The sequence below is a fragment of the Nomascus leucogenys genome, chromosome 11 (genome assembly GCF_006542625.1).
Source record: "Nomascus leucogenys isolate Asia chromosome 11, Asia_NLE_v1, whole genome shotgun sequence".
Lineage (NCBI taxonomy): Eukaryota > Metazoa > Chordata > Mammalia > Primates > Hylobatidae > Nomascus > Nomascus leucogenys.
Genome location: NC_044391.1, coordinates 55,912,421 through 55,926,612, shown reverse-complemented (window position 1 = coordinate 55,926,612; position 14,192 = coordinate 55,912,421).

The window sequence follows — 14,192 nt, the reverse complement described above, 5'->3', positions numbered from 1 at the left end:
TATCCAAGACTGAGTTCAATGTTTTTATTTTTCTGTGTATACACTCTTTACTCACCTACTCGTTAGTGAGCAGCTCAGAGTTTGGAACAGTTCTTTGTGTACACAGAGCCCTCTACACTTTGAGGGACATTGATTTTGCCAGGTATCAATGAAGAGGTTGTCGTAACCCATTTAGCATTTAGTGTCTCTCTTTGAGTTAAAGTGATCTGTGCCTATATTTGCTTCCTCTTCTGCATTGTGAGTACCTGGACGGCAGGGATATGCTTTACTTATCATTATCTTTTTCATATCTCTGCATCCCTCTGTATCTAACACAGCGGCTGGTGCAAAGAAGTAATTTGTAATTTCTAAATTCAGTAGATAGTTGGTTAGGTGGGCTTTTAGGCATTGTCCATGTAGACTATGAGGAGAAAATTTTGGCTTAACTTTTGAAGAATCTGTCATAAATGATGCCCACTGTCACTTTAAGCGTACTATGTTTCAATGAAAAATAACCAAGCCAGGACTTAGCTCAATATCTAATGTATAGTAGTTGCTTACTAAATATTTGTTGAATAAATGAAAAGCTTCTGTCATAAATTGATTTGCGTAACAAATTATAAACTCAAAGTAAGAGAAATGAAGTGAGCTGTAGCAAATGTACTGAGGAAGTTGTCAAAGCAGTAATTGCACTGGATAAACCTTAAGCAGGCAAGCAAGACATTATTCAAGGCTATTGCAATAGGGTAGAGAGTCCACACTCAGTCTAATCTCGAGTCCTCTGAAAAAAAGAGGGGGAGGGGTTTTAAGCTCTTGGGTGAGCTAGTGGAAAAATACCAAAAGACATTAGGAGGGTCATAGATCTTCTATGCTTGTTAATTGGCTTCATCCAAGGGAAAATATAAACTTCTCATATCTTTAAGAAAGTAGGCAGTTTTGCAACTTGGAACAAGCAAGGCGTCTGCTGAAGTAAGCATCCTACCTTCCCACAGAGACTGGGAAATAACGACACTATCCTCCTTGATGGCTACATTTCAAAGGGATGGCTCCCAGGCCCCTGAGCAAGACATTCCTAGGTTGTAGAACTGGCAAGAAGATTTGATTTTATTTTAATTTTAATTTTTTTAACTCTTATTTTAAATTCAGAGGTACATGTGCAGGTTTGTTACATAGGTAAACTTGTGTCTTGGGGGTTTGTTATACAGATTATTTCCTCACCCAGGTATTAAGCCTACTACCCATTAGTTATTTTTCCTGATCCTCTCCCTCCTCCACCCTCTGATAGGCCCCAGAGTGTGTCATTCCGCTCTACATGTCCATGTGTTGTCATCATTTAGCTCCCACTTATAGGTGGGAACATGGTATTTGGTATTCTGTTCTGTGTTAGTTTGCTAAATTTAATGGCCTTCAGCTCCATCCATGTCCCTGCAAAGGACATAATCTCATTCTTTTTTATGGCTGCATAGTATTCCATGGTGTATATGTATCACATTTTAGTTATCCAGTCTATCATTGATGGGCATTTAGATTGACTCCATGTCTTTGCTGTTGTGAATGATGGTGCAATGAACATATGTGTGCATGTGTCTTTATAATAGAATGATTTAGAGGATTTTAAAAATATTTATATCTCAAAGGAGCAGAGACAAAATTTGCAGTGGTAAGTTTTTTAAAGAAAATAGTCTAAGAGAAAAGAGGCCATGGATGTAGAGTTAAGAAGAAGCCTATTCAAGGCTTAGTCTGGCTGAGGACAACATTAAGGCCTTCTTGGTCAAGGTCTCAGATGACCCGTGACTCAGTGGAAGCAGCTCTGTTTTGAATGTCAGTCTTGCTGACTTTTAGACACAGCTCCTTTTTCAGTTACTTTATAGCTTGGCCTTGTTACTTAATCTTTCTTAGCATATTTTAGGACAGTTGAGACTAACAGTAATGGTCTAACTCCTTCATAGGTCGAATGGATCTAATCTCATCAGATGAGATTGCTTTGTAAATTAAAGGTGTTACGCTGTTGTTCTGCAGGGAGGGGCTGAAATTATTCTATTTTCTTAAGATTTGGGAACTCTTTGGCTCTGTCTCAGACCCTTCAAGTGTATTTTCTTCATTCTGAGAGATTCTACTTGAGCATTTTTCTCTGCCATTCATGAGTGAGGGAAGAGTCCTTCAGATCTTATCCAACCTTGCAATTTCATATAAGGGAAGACTGAGTTCTTGAACAAGGAAGGAACTTGCCTTCGGACATACCTGAGTAATAGCAGCAGAACCTACGACTCCTGCTTCTTTTCACTACACAATAATGTGTAAAATATTCACTGATAAGCCAAGCCTTTTCACTCAGGAGCAGCTCTAAGTGCACTCTCTAGGAAGCCACCTTTACTCTGGGACTACTATTTCTATTACACTCCAAGCACTGATTGTTGCCTTGACAGTGCTAAATTATTTCTGATGTCAGTTATCCAAGGTTGCCTTTCCCATGTCTCTGTGCTCCTCTGGGGCCTTGGACATCCAGAGACAGGGCAGACTGACCACCCAGAAACAGGATTGCTTTTCTGAGTTCTTGTATACTGATCTCTTCTTATCTGCTGTGATTTGTTTCTTCATCTCACAAATGAGAGTGAAGATTTGATAATTCTGGGGTCCTGATAAAAGAACTGTAGCAGTCTGGGCAGGGTGACCCCGAACTTGATCCCAATAGTCCCCATGGGCTAATCCCAACCTCTCTTCCCCCGCCACCATCTCAGGAGGTCAGGCAGTGAGTTTGCTGACGTTGGTGTGGGGGTGGGAGCGGGATTTTGAGCTTCCCTCTCTGTCAGCTGGTGTCTGTTTTCATGGCAGATGGTGGGTGGTGACGTGGCCCTATTGTCCTCCCCTGCCTGCCCTGGAGGGAGATTTCCTTTGCCAACAAATGTGCTATACTTCCAGAGGAAATGGCATCTGCCTCTGAGGGCACGTCCAGAAGGCATCGCTAGCATCTCCATTGCCTCCCTTGGCCTGAAAGCAACTCTAGGCTCCTTTAAGTCACAACGAGTAACCTGTTGTTCTTAGTTGGCTGGAAGGGCTATAGCAAATGAGTGGATTTAACCTTCCTCAGGAGGCACTAAAGTTAGACATCAGCATGGACTTTTTAAATATAAGGATGATTAGATATGACTTAACAAGGTAAAACATTTGAAATAAATGGATAATCTTGCCGGCTTTCCCACGCTGTGCTCTTCGTCTCGGGTACCTGTCCCTGTCCCAATAATGTGATATTTCCCTCTAAGATTGCACAGCAGCAATCCTACCTTTAGATAGTGGAAAATGGAGAAATAGAAAAATGAATGGCTTTCTGAATGTTCAGTAGTGCTTAAATTTTAACATGCATCAGAATTGCTTATGTGCTTATATTTGTGTGGGAGGGTACAGGAGCGCTTGCAAAGAAGCATGTTTTGGGCTATGTCAGCAGATTCGTAGTAGGGATGGCTACCTTAGGGTATGCATTGTGTGTGTGTGTGTGTGTGTGTGTGTGTGTGAACCTTCGTGATAGTAAATTTAAATAGTATTTTCTATAGTTTTAGACGGAGGCTATTCATTTAACAGACAAGAAACGTTTTGGAGGAGGAAGAAATAGAGAAAAGGTAGGAAGACTCGCTGCTACTGGAGGGCAGACAAAGGAGGCAAGAGACATACAGTTAGATAAGAAAAGAAAAGGGTCGGGGGACTCTGGAAATTACAGAGAGCAACTTGTGCAGAAGGATGTTCTGGAGACTAAAGGATGAAAGGTGAAGTGAAGGGATTTGGCAGTCTCATCTAATGTGGAAAGTAATCGGGATGTCGAGCCCCTTCAAAAAAATGCTATTACATTGTTCTTTGGATTAAGCTAAACTAAAATGAAAACAGTGCTCTGCTGAATGGAAGCTGTTTAACGTAGAAGCTAAAACTTGGAGCTTTTCTTCAGACCACACAGGTTATAGGGCCTTGAGAGATCCCTGCTCCTAGGCAGCTACTAGAATAATATTAATAATGACAATAATTTATATTTATAGAATGGTGGAATGGTTAGGATATTAGGATATCCATTTGGTTACTGAATCAAAGAAATTCAAAATAGTCGTTGTGTAAACACAGCAGGTTATTTTTCCCTTATACAATGTCTAGAAAGTGTGATCAGGAATGACGGGGTAACTACACAGTTATCAGAGATCCAGGATCCTTCTGTCTATTTTTTTGCCATCTTAACATGAGGTTTTTATTCATCTTTCAGATGGCTGTCCTAGATGCTTCTCTCATAGTCACATTCCAGGTGGTATGCAGGATAGAGACTGGGGGTAGGGGTGGAGGGAGGAGAGGCACAAGCTTGCTGTATAAGAGCCTGAGCTGTAATTTACTGTATACCCATGGCCTGAACTTAGGCATACATAGCTGCGAGGGGGCTGAGCGGCCCTACGTCTAGCTTCACCTTATATTCTACATAAGAAACGAAAAAATAGATATTGAAGACTGTCAGTGATCTTTCCCACAAGCAGGTTATAGTTATCTAAGATCTAACACATGAATCGCATCTTCTTAGAGTGAGACAAGCAAGATGGTTGCTAGTATTTCCATTTTCAGCTGAGAAAACTGGGAATGTAAGTGCTAAGTGGCTGAGTTTGGCTTGGAATTCAGATCTTTTGATCAGGTATGTCCTGTTCTTTCCACTATGTTGGGATGTTTCCCACTAAAGTAATGTGAAGGTAGAACTCTTCTGACCTTCCTGATTGTTCTCAGTAACTAAGAACAACTCACATTGCTCTGGCACCTTCAAATTTAGTCAACCCCTCCCTACTCTCCTCCCTACCCTAGTTCATACTCCCATCCCTCTATGCTTGATTAAAGAGAAGTTTCTAGGTCCCCTGCTTTGAGCTCAACAGCTGCCAGGAATGAGAGGGCTATACTTTGTGGTTATTTTAATACATGTTTTGGGAGCAGCCTCTCAGTTTAATCCTTGACAGATAAACTAACAGTAGAGAGATTGGGAGTTATTTGCGAAGACTTGCTGGCTCTAGGAGATTGGGCCGTTGTTAATCTTTTCAGCTGAGGTTGGGGGAGCCCATTTTAATCAGAATTTGTGCAGGAATAATCCTTTCTTTAAATTCTGACCCAATCCTTCCAATAATTACAATCACGGCAGTGCTCTTTGGAAGCCAACGTGTTAATATGGCATTTAAAGGGATAAAACACAGGCCGACTGAAATACTACCATAAGAGTACCTGACAAGTACTTAAGGTTTCCATGGCTGAAGGAGTCTAGAAGTTACCATCCTTCCAGTTGTATCTGGGGACTTATTTGAAGTTATCTCACATGTGATTTTGGAAAAGGAGAACCAAAATAAAAATGATCATGACTTTCTAGAAAATTTTACTCAAAGAAAACGTAAAAACGAAGCAAAGACCAGCACTTTGAGAGGCCGAGGCGGGCGGATCACGAGGTCAGGAGATCGAGACCACGGTGAAAGCCTGTCTCTACTAAAAATACAAAAAAATTAGCCGGGCATGGTGGTGGGCACCTGTAGTTGGAGAGGCTGAGGCAGGAGAATGGCGTGAACCCGGGAGGTGGAGCTTGCAGTGAGCCGAGATCGCGCCACTGCACTCCAGCCTGGGTGACAGAGCGAGACTCCGTCTCAAAAGAAAAAAAAAGAAAACAAAAGAAAAAGAAGCAGAGATAATTTGTATACAGATCTATAGAGAGGACTTCTTCTGATGGAACCACTGAGTAAATGCATAACTGTGTTCAGGTGGGGAGAGAAGAGATCCCTCAGCTATAAGGGAACAGACCAAGTAGATTAATTCAAGATGTTTGAGAAACAGATACCAAGATACAAATTAGACAACCAAGATAAGTTTGTGGGAAGAAATGCCTATGACAGATAAAGGAAAGAGAGTATGAGTAGCCAGGGACAGCCTTCAGATCATCATGCCGGTCTGATACCTATAAAAGCAGAGGAGAAGGAAGAAGGATTGTGCAGAAAAGGACCTGAAACTGCAGCATGGTTCTAAGACAGTTTCAGGCATGCCAGTGGGGAGGCTCTGAGTCAAAATTGTCTGTTGGAGGAGTCCCGCACGCTACAGGACCTGTGCTGTGCTGAGTCATTGGCGGGAGCATCACGGGGGTAATGTGGCCTCCCTGCATATACAGTGGCACATCCAAGAGGAGCCAAACTGGGCTTGTCAGTCAATTATGCTCTCTGCAGTAAGTTTTCTTGCAGATCTATGTGGTGTAGTTCCACGGCCATCACAGGAGGGTTCTCTGCTGTTTGTCTTTGGGGAATTTCCTTCCTTATCTGGGCTTTAGTTTCCTTATTTATAAATCAAAGTGGTTAAGGCTAGATGATCTTTAGGGCTTATGCATCTCTTTCATTTTCTAATTTTGCAAAGAGTCCCAGCCTTTGATCCCCAAACGGTGGATGTGTGTGTGCTGGGCAGGGAATGCAGGCAGTGGGGGAGGTTGTCATGGAGAGAAATGGATTAATGGCTAGGAGGAAAGACAGATCACTGTCAGGTGCCTTCTTTCTGTCTGAGCCTGCCCCCTTTTTCTGCGCTCCATGGGCTGAGGGCTGGGCTGGCCACAGCTTCAGCCTAATCTAATCTAGTCTATCAGAGAGGTAATGAACTATAAAAGTGTGGATTCAATTACAATTAGAGGGGAGTTTTGTGTTGGCTGGAGTCTGGTGCTAGCCAGAGAATAGAAACTCAGGCAGCGCTGAAAGGCCCATCTGTGCTAGCAAGGTCTGCCGTTACGGGCTGGGCAAAACCTTCCCAAACACAATGAGGAAAGAAGAGTACCCCTATCAATAATTTTCTTTTAAGGAGAAAAAGTATTCACTCTTTAGATTTTGCCTTTTTTTCATGACGAGCCCAAATATACCCAGAGCTTCCACGAATCTGACTTTTCCTTCTCTATCAAAGTCTCCCGGATCCTCCACTTCAGCCCTCCTCCCTTCTCTTCCTAAACGGTAACGATTGAGGCAATGGGTAACCTGTCCTTTGGATTTTGAGAAAAGTCTCATTCTGTAGGAACCTCTACGAATTCTGCCACAGAGCTTCCAGAGCACTCATTTGCCCTTTATATCCGTCAGAGTGTAGTCCACATTTTTACTCATTTTTCAAGGTTCAGGGAAAGGATATTTGCTCAGAATGCACCCTCAGAAGGCTCTTAAAGAATCGTGATTTTTTTTTTCCTGAGCATCCATTGCATTTTGTAACTCTCAACGAGATCTATCATATTCTGCCTTCCTTTAGAGATATTTACATACTTATTTTACTCATTTTTAGTCTTTTTTACTCAATTATAAACTGATTTCAATGATTTTTTTTTTACTACTCTCTGCATCCTCTTCACTGAGCCCATCTTTAACCTGCATTTAATTGTCATTAAATACAGGTTTACTGAGAACGATAAATACATATTTAAGAGAGATTGTTTTCTCGGTTCTCTTTTGCTTCATTGTTACCCTTCTTTCTTGTTTCTTTGGCTAATTTTCCTTTCCAAAGAGCACATTGAGCAAGACAATTAAAAACAGTAAATTTTTAAAAATGAAATTTTTTTCTTCTTCTTTTGCCATGCTATTTGCTCTTCCGCTGTTCCTTGACCCAACTATAATTGTTCTTACCTGAGATACTTTAATTTAAAGTATCAGTGTGGGGAGCCCCACAGCAATATTTGGCTTTCCTGAAGTACTGTATAAATTTAGACAAGACTTTCTCAGTATTCATCCACCCATATGCCAACGTGTTAACATTATTTGTATATACTTTTTTTAAATTTTTAACTTTTGTTAAACAAGGTATCCTTCATCCCAGCTGTACCCCTTACTAACAACATAATCTTGGGCATACAAGAATTCTCTGTGTCTCAGTTTCCTTATCCATAAAATGGGTAAAATAATTTTATCTTTGTTATAGATCTGTTGTGAATATATTGTGCATAGCAAATGATATGTATTTGCCTTTTTATTGCTATTATAAAAATTATTTAAAAAAAGAAAATATTTTTAAAAAACCATAATAGTCATTCAAAGCCCATTACCATGTGCCCAGGTTTCTTTGGAGAAATTTTTTTAAAAATGGCTAAAATCGAGATTGCACCACTGCACTCCAGCCTGGGCAACAGAGGGAGACTCCGTCTCAAAAAAAAAAATGGCTAGAAATTTTTTTTCTTCTTTCAAAGGATACATTTATGTCAGGGACTGAACCAATAATATTTTGAGGATTTATAAAATGTCAAAAAAGAGAGGTTTGTGCCTTCACACAGCCCTGATTTAACTTGAATTGAAGAGCAATTCCAAGATTAGATCCTGGTGACAGCTTAAAAAATGCTATGGTACGGAATTTCTTGATTCTGGCAATTTCTTGAGATGATAGATGTCTTTGGACCCATCCAACTGTGATTGAAGAACACCTGAATCACCTAGGGAGTGAGGATGGACGCACTGTGTTATGGAGTGGGAACCACAGAGAGGAGGGCTCCTGCTTATTTTAAAATCAACTAAATAACATGAAAATCAGATGCAAAATAAACCCAGATTAGCATATAATCACATTAGCAGACTAATTGAGTCAGGAGCTCAACACTTTGTGTAATAAGGTTGCACCTTTCAAAGGGGGACTAAGAGAAAGTCCAAATTGTTTATCCATCCTTCTATTTCAATGCAGAGCAGAGGGTCCTGAGACCAGATGTGGCCAGAGTCCCATCCAGGCAGTTAGCACAGTATCACTTACTCTAGGGGACCTATAAGAGGGGATTAGGGGTCATCGACTGAGTGTGGCAGCCCCCTAAGGCCTGAGGGATTAGCATCTAATGCATCCAGCTTTGCAGAAAATAGGGCTCAGATGAGGATCTAACCTCCTTTATTCTTCTTTGTTTTTCAAAAGCTCTAAGAGTAAGAGGGTTTCTTTTTCTTTTCATACAGTGAAGTCCTTCCATCCTGAGAAGCAGGAGTGGGAATGGGGATGCTGGATCTACAGGTGATTCTGAAACAGAATTTATTTTCCTTCTATCCATACTTCTCTTCCTTCTGGGCTTTTGTTCTTCCAGCCAAATTTCCCTTTATCCTCCTCTCCTCTTAGATGCCTGATACCAAATATTTATTTTTTAATTGAAACCAGTTTCTTTGCTCTTCCTAAGTTCTCAAAGGGAACATCGAAACATCTCTTACCTTCTAGCACCCTCAACTTACTTGAATCAGTTATTAATGTTGTAACCTTTGTTTTCAGTCCTTCAAAAGATATTTATTTAATGCTCACTCCTAATTTCTGCTACCGAAATCATTAAAATATATTGAAGGTGATGAGAATATAATAGACTAGAATTTAAGGCAATGATATATCCAGGCTGACTATAAATTCATCCAGTCCAACGAAAGGAACTGTAAGTGAAATGTGTAAGATGAAGTTATAAGATATTTAACAAGGTGTTTATGAACCTGGATCTAGTATAAGATGAAAAAGCTATAATCCACGGCTATTCACCTTTATAACAGTGTTCTTTTCACTATACCTCTCTGTATACAATTGTTTTCTAATTTAATTTCCCTCTGATTATTTTTTTAAATAACTCATAAAAGTTGCAATGCTTACAACTTATCTACCTCTTCGGTAGAGAAAGAGTTCAGGTTGACAGTGGAACATTTTGTCCTCCTTTTTTTTCTCCCTCAAATTTGCATTACATGTTATTCAAGGGAATCAGAAATTTCTGTGAAAGACTCATATCTCCTGCCCTTTTCTCTGAGACATAGGAAAAGCACAATAGCAGAAACCGAAGAATAGATTTCTTAATAATTCTATGACCTTAGTGAGAACACAAGGGACCGTGGAAAAAGCATCAGAGTTGAGCCGGGGTTCCAGTAACACTTCTAATACTCACGACTGTGTGGCAGTTAGCAAGCTCCACAACCGAGCTCAGATTTCATTATCTGTAACTGTGAGAAGGCTTGACCCTCCCAGGGTGGTTTTGAGAATGAAGGTTTTATACTGTATATGTCAAATGGCTGGCATGCAGAAGTCACCAACAAAGTGGTAATCCGTAGGCAAATGTGTTTATTAACCACCCACTGTATAAGCTGCCTTATGCTTCGTGGACCTGGCATGACAGCAGGGGAATTTAAAGGAAGAATACAGCACAGCATAACCTATGCTCCAAAGACATCTATAAGCTTGAGAAACGGCCAGAATAAAACAATTCAATTCCATAGGCATTCTTAAAAACTGTCACCAGGATCTAGTCTTAGAATAAAAACATAAGGCCCTGCTGAATCCTTCAAGGGGGTTTATGTCCCTTACAAAGACAGAGCATTACATAGCTACAGAAAATGTGATATTTGCTAATGTATAAGTATTGACTCAGTACCACATGACACAGAGAAAGGAGGTTTGTACAGAGAGAAGTCAGAGTTATAAAGACGTTTAAGCTGCACCTAAAATAGTGAAAAGAGAGAGAAGTAATCCAAGCAGTGGGAATGGCAGGGAAAACACAAACTTGAAAAAAATTGGGGTGTCCTGGGAAGAGGGAATATTCTAAGGGATATAGATTGGTGGTCATTGTGTGTGTGTGTGTATGTGTGTGTGTAGAAGTCTGGTTAAGGATGAGATTGGGTAAACTATGACAGATTAGGGTCAGCCTCAGGTGTATGGATTTGGCCCTGCTGACCATGGGGAGACATTGTGGCATTTCTGCACAGAGAAGTGACAAGATTCAATGTCAGTGGCTGTATACTGGCTCTGGGAATGATATATTTTGGTGAAGTTGCCCTTAACAAACCATTGTTTCCCGGAGGAAAGTTTGTTGTCTTCTTAGGGTGGCATATTTTCACCAAAACTTGTCTAGGGAGCTATAGATTGCTCATTGCCTCTTTGATAAGTGGAGGGTGTGTCAGAAGCAGGGGTGGCCCCAGATCTGGTCTCCACTCCTATCCCTCTGCAGGCCCATGAGAAACTTTTTCAAGGTGCCGGTCTGGTATTCATACCCCATCTGTCATGATCCCAGTCTCAGTCCTGACTCTCATTAGAGCCGTGGGCAGAGCTGCCCTTCTCAGGGCTACCTCCACCTCCCTCTCATCCAGCCTCTACACCCGAACAATCAGACCAGAGTCAAGTTGATTGTTTCCTATGGAAATCAGCCATGTGGAGCCCTGGGGGAATAGCTCTGCTCTCTTGTGTTCATTTTCCTCCAGTGTGGACAGGGATTGGGGAGGGCAGTTTCTAGCCCTTCACATATGCCAGAGAGAGACTGAGACAGAAAAATAGAAGAGAGACCTGGAGGTGTAGGGAGGGGTTTAGGGTGGAAAAGGGTAAGAAAGTAACATTAGAATTGCTTGCCTATGCCACAGACAATTTTGTTTTGGAAGAATCTCGTATTTCTGGGGCTATGGGAACTGAGAGAGGGCAGCCTCATAGCTAGCTATCCTAAATATTAGCATGTTAGGACATCAGCATAAAGGTGGCATGAGTAGACGCCTCATTCGTTTTACTATTATCCCCCAAATGCCACAAGTGAACAGAGCATCATGCAAATTTGTAGGTCATGTGTTTATCTTTGTTCTGCTGGATGTAACTGAATGGATTTTTGAAAAAACTGATTAGTTACTCAGTGATGTTCAAAGAGGCAGAATGTTTGGCATGCAGATAAAATATCTGCAGATTTGACAATTGGCTTTGTACTTCATCTGATTATTTACTTTGAATCTCCCACATTACTTTCAAACTTCACTAGAATTGCTTTGCAATTTGATATATACATACGTTATTTATTTTATTTTGTTTTTGTTTTTCACTTTGTTTCCTTGACATCTTGTTACATTTTTAAAATGTTGCTAGATATACCTTGTCCATAGCCCTTACTACTCACCTCTCTATCCCGTCTTTTGTCAATGAAAGCAAATACGATTTACTGTATAACCGTATCTTTTAAAAATCCAAACTTGATGTATTTATGAGGAAAATTTTTTATAATATAAAATCAGGAATATTCCTGCTAATCAGAGACATTGGTGCAAATTCAAGGCTGAGATCAGCTCAGGGACTAGGTGTTCCCCCCAAGGGGCGATATGGGTGGATAGTGGGGTTGGCAGTTGGATCAGAGGATGACAGAATGGACAGATCTAGGCAGCTGAGATTTTGATTCTTTGATTGGATTTGAGAAACTTAGACACAGAATAACCATGTCCCTTTCTTTGGCTTTCCTGGTGCTTAATCTTTGACAGCATCTTTTGGAACACTTTTTAAAAGAAATTACAAGACCTTCCTAATTTCTTATTGAAGTAAGTAGTAATACTGAGAATAGTCTGACATTCAAAGCCTCCGCACAACAGTCTTAATCTACCACCACTCCGATCACTTATTCAAATACTTCCTAATAATGTACTTTATACACTTGCCAAACCAGACCATATTTTTTTCCCCATTTAATGCAGACTTGGCTTATGGGTTTTCTTAGTTACAGTGCTTTTGCTCTTATGTATCCCTTTGATTGAGATTCTTATTTTTTTCAAGCCCCCTTTCCTCCCCTCCGTGAACTATTTCAATCTTGCCTGACTTCTTGAAATCAGCTAAATGGGTTCTGGCTCCTTCCTTTAAGTCTTCACGATAGTTTGTTACTTCATCTGTTATTTATCACTTTTTAATCTTAAATTTCTTTTTTTTAATTGAATTCTCAACTGCATTTCAGACCCTCATTTAGAGAAGTGGGTAGCCTCCTTTTATTCCCATCCCCATTCTCATCCCATCAGACCCTCATGCCTGAAAAATATATGATATCTCATGTATATATATATATATATACACACATATGTATATCTGTAACTGTATATATAATGAATTTAAGTACCTTTTCATCTTCAAAATTTACAATTTTAACAGGTATTGATTGATTGGCAAAGTGTTACAGATTATACAGTGCTTTCTTGCTCCATCAGTAAGGGCATAATTTATGATTGTTGGGGTCAGGAGCTAGCCTTTAAAAATAACGTCTTACTCATAGAATCTGTCCCACACATATTTATTTGAATTATAAACAAATGTCTAGAGTGTTTTTTACTTCTGTAAAGTTTAAAATGAGTTTTTACCTCCGTGCCCTCCCCATTTAGCAGTGATCCTCTGTGACTGTGGCATCCGTCCCTGAACCTGGGCCTCAGCTTGCTGGGAGCTGAGCTTTCCAGAGAGGGCTGCAGACGCTGGGAGGGTGACAGATGGCTCCACAGCAGCAACAGTTTGAGGAAGGAGTCATTGAGGGGCATCCAGGAGGGGTGTGTGTCAGACCTTCCTACTGGGTAGAAGAAAAGACCCAAGGGGGGTATATATACCAGGGGTTATTTTATAGACAGGCTTTTGCAAATTTGGACTAAGGAAACAAGTGCAAAATAAAAAGCTTCTTCCTTGCCAGAGACTTATTTTTCACTCTCTTCACCATCCTCAGAAGCCTCCGCACAGGTTACTTGGTCCCTGCTGTCTCTTCCTGGTCAGCCTCCGTTTGTAACTTCAGAGTTCTTTTGTGATTTAACAGGTTCTGAGAGGGATCAACACCTCTCACACCCAGGGCTAAGGCCCTAACCTGACACTTGAGCTCTGGGTCATGATTTCTAGAATGCTGGTGTTTCAGGGCTGGAAGGATGCTAAGGGGCGCTGAGATTTGAACCCTGAAAGGCCAAAGAAGGATCCTACAGTGGCAGGAATGACCAGGGTGTGGACAGGATTGGGGGACTGCTACGATTTTGTTTCCATGTCTACTTCTGAGCAAATGATTGAATCTCAGGGCTTAATCGTGCTGTTGAGAGTCTGTTCACTCGCGTGCAGCCCTGGCCTAGTCCGTCCCCACGGGGCCATTAACTCTGGAAATCTAAACGCTCTAAGCCATTTACATGAGCTCCTCAGGATTACACTGGGTATCCACCTAGTGGCTGACAAGGAAAACTGCAGCTTGGAAAAGCTGTTCCTCAATCACCTTCCGCACAGGCTGCTGGGAGAGAGAACAGGGAGGAGCAGCACCAAGGCCCAGCCATCCAGCCCACACTCCCCAGACCTGTCCCCAGTCAGCTGATTCCAGTGTCTTGTAACACTTTTCACTCAAGCAAGTTCTTCTGAAGCGCTTTCACCAGAGGCTAAACCTACCAATTTCTTTATTTATTTTATTATTTTATTTTATTTTATTTTAATTTTTGAGACTGCATCTCTATTTGTCGTCCAGGCTGGAGTGCAGTGGTGCGATC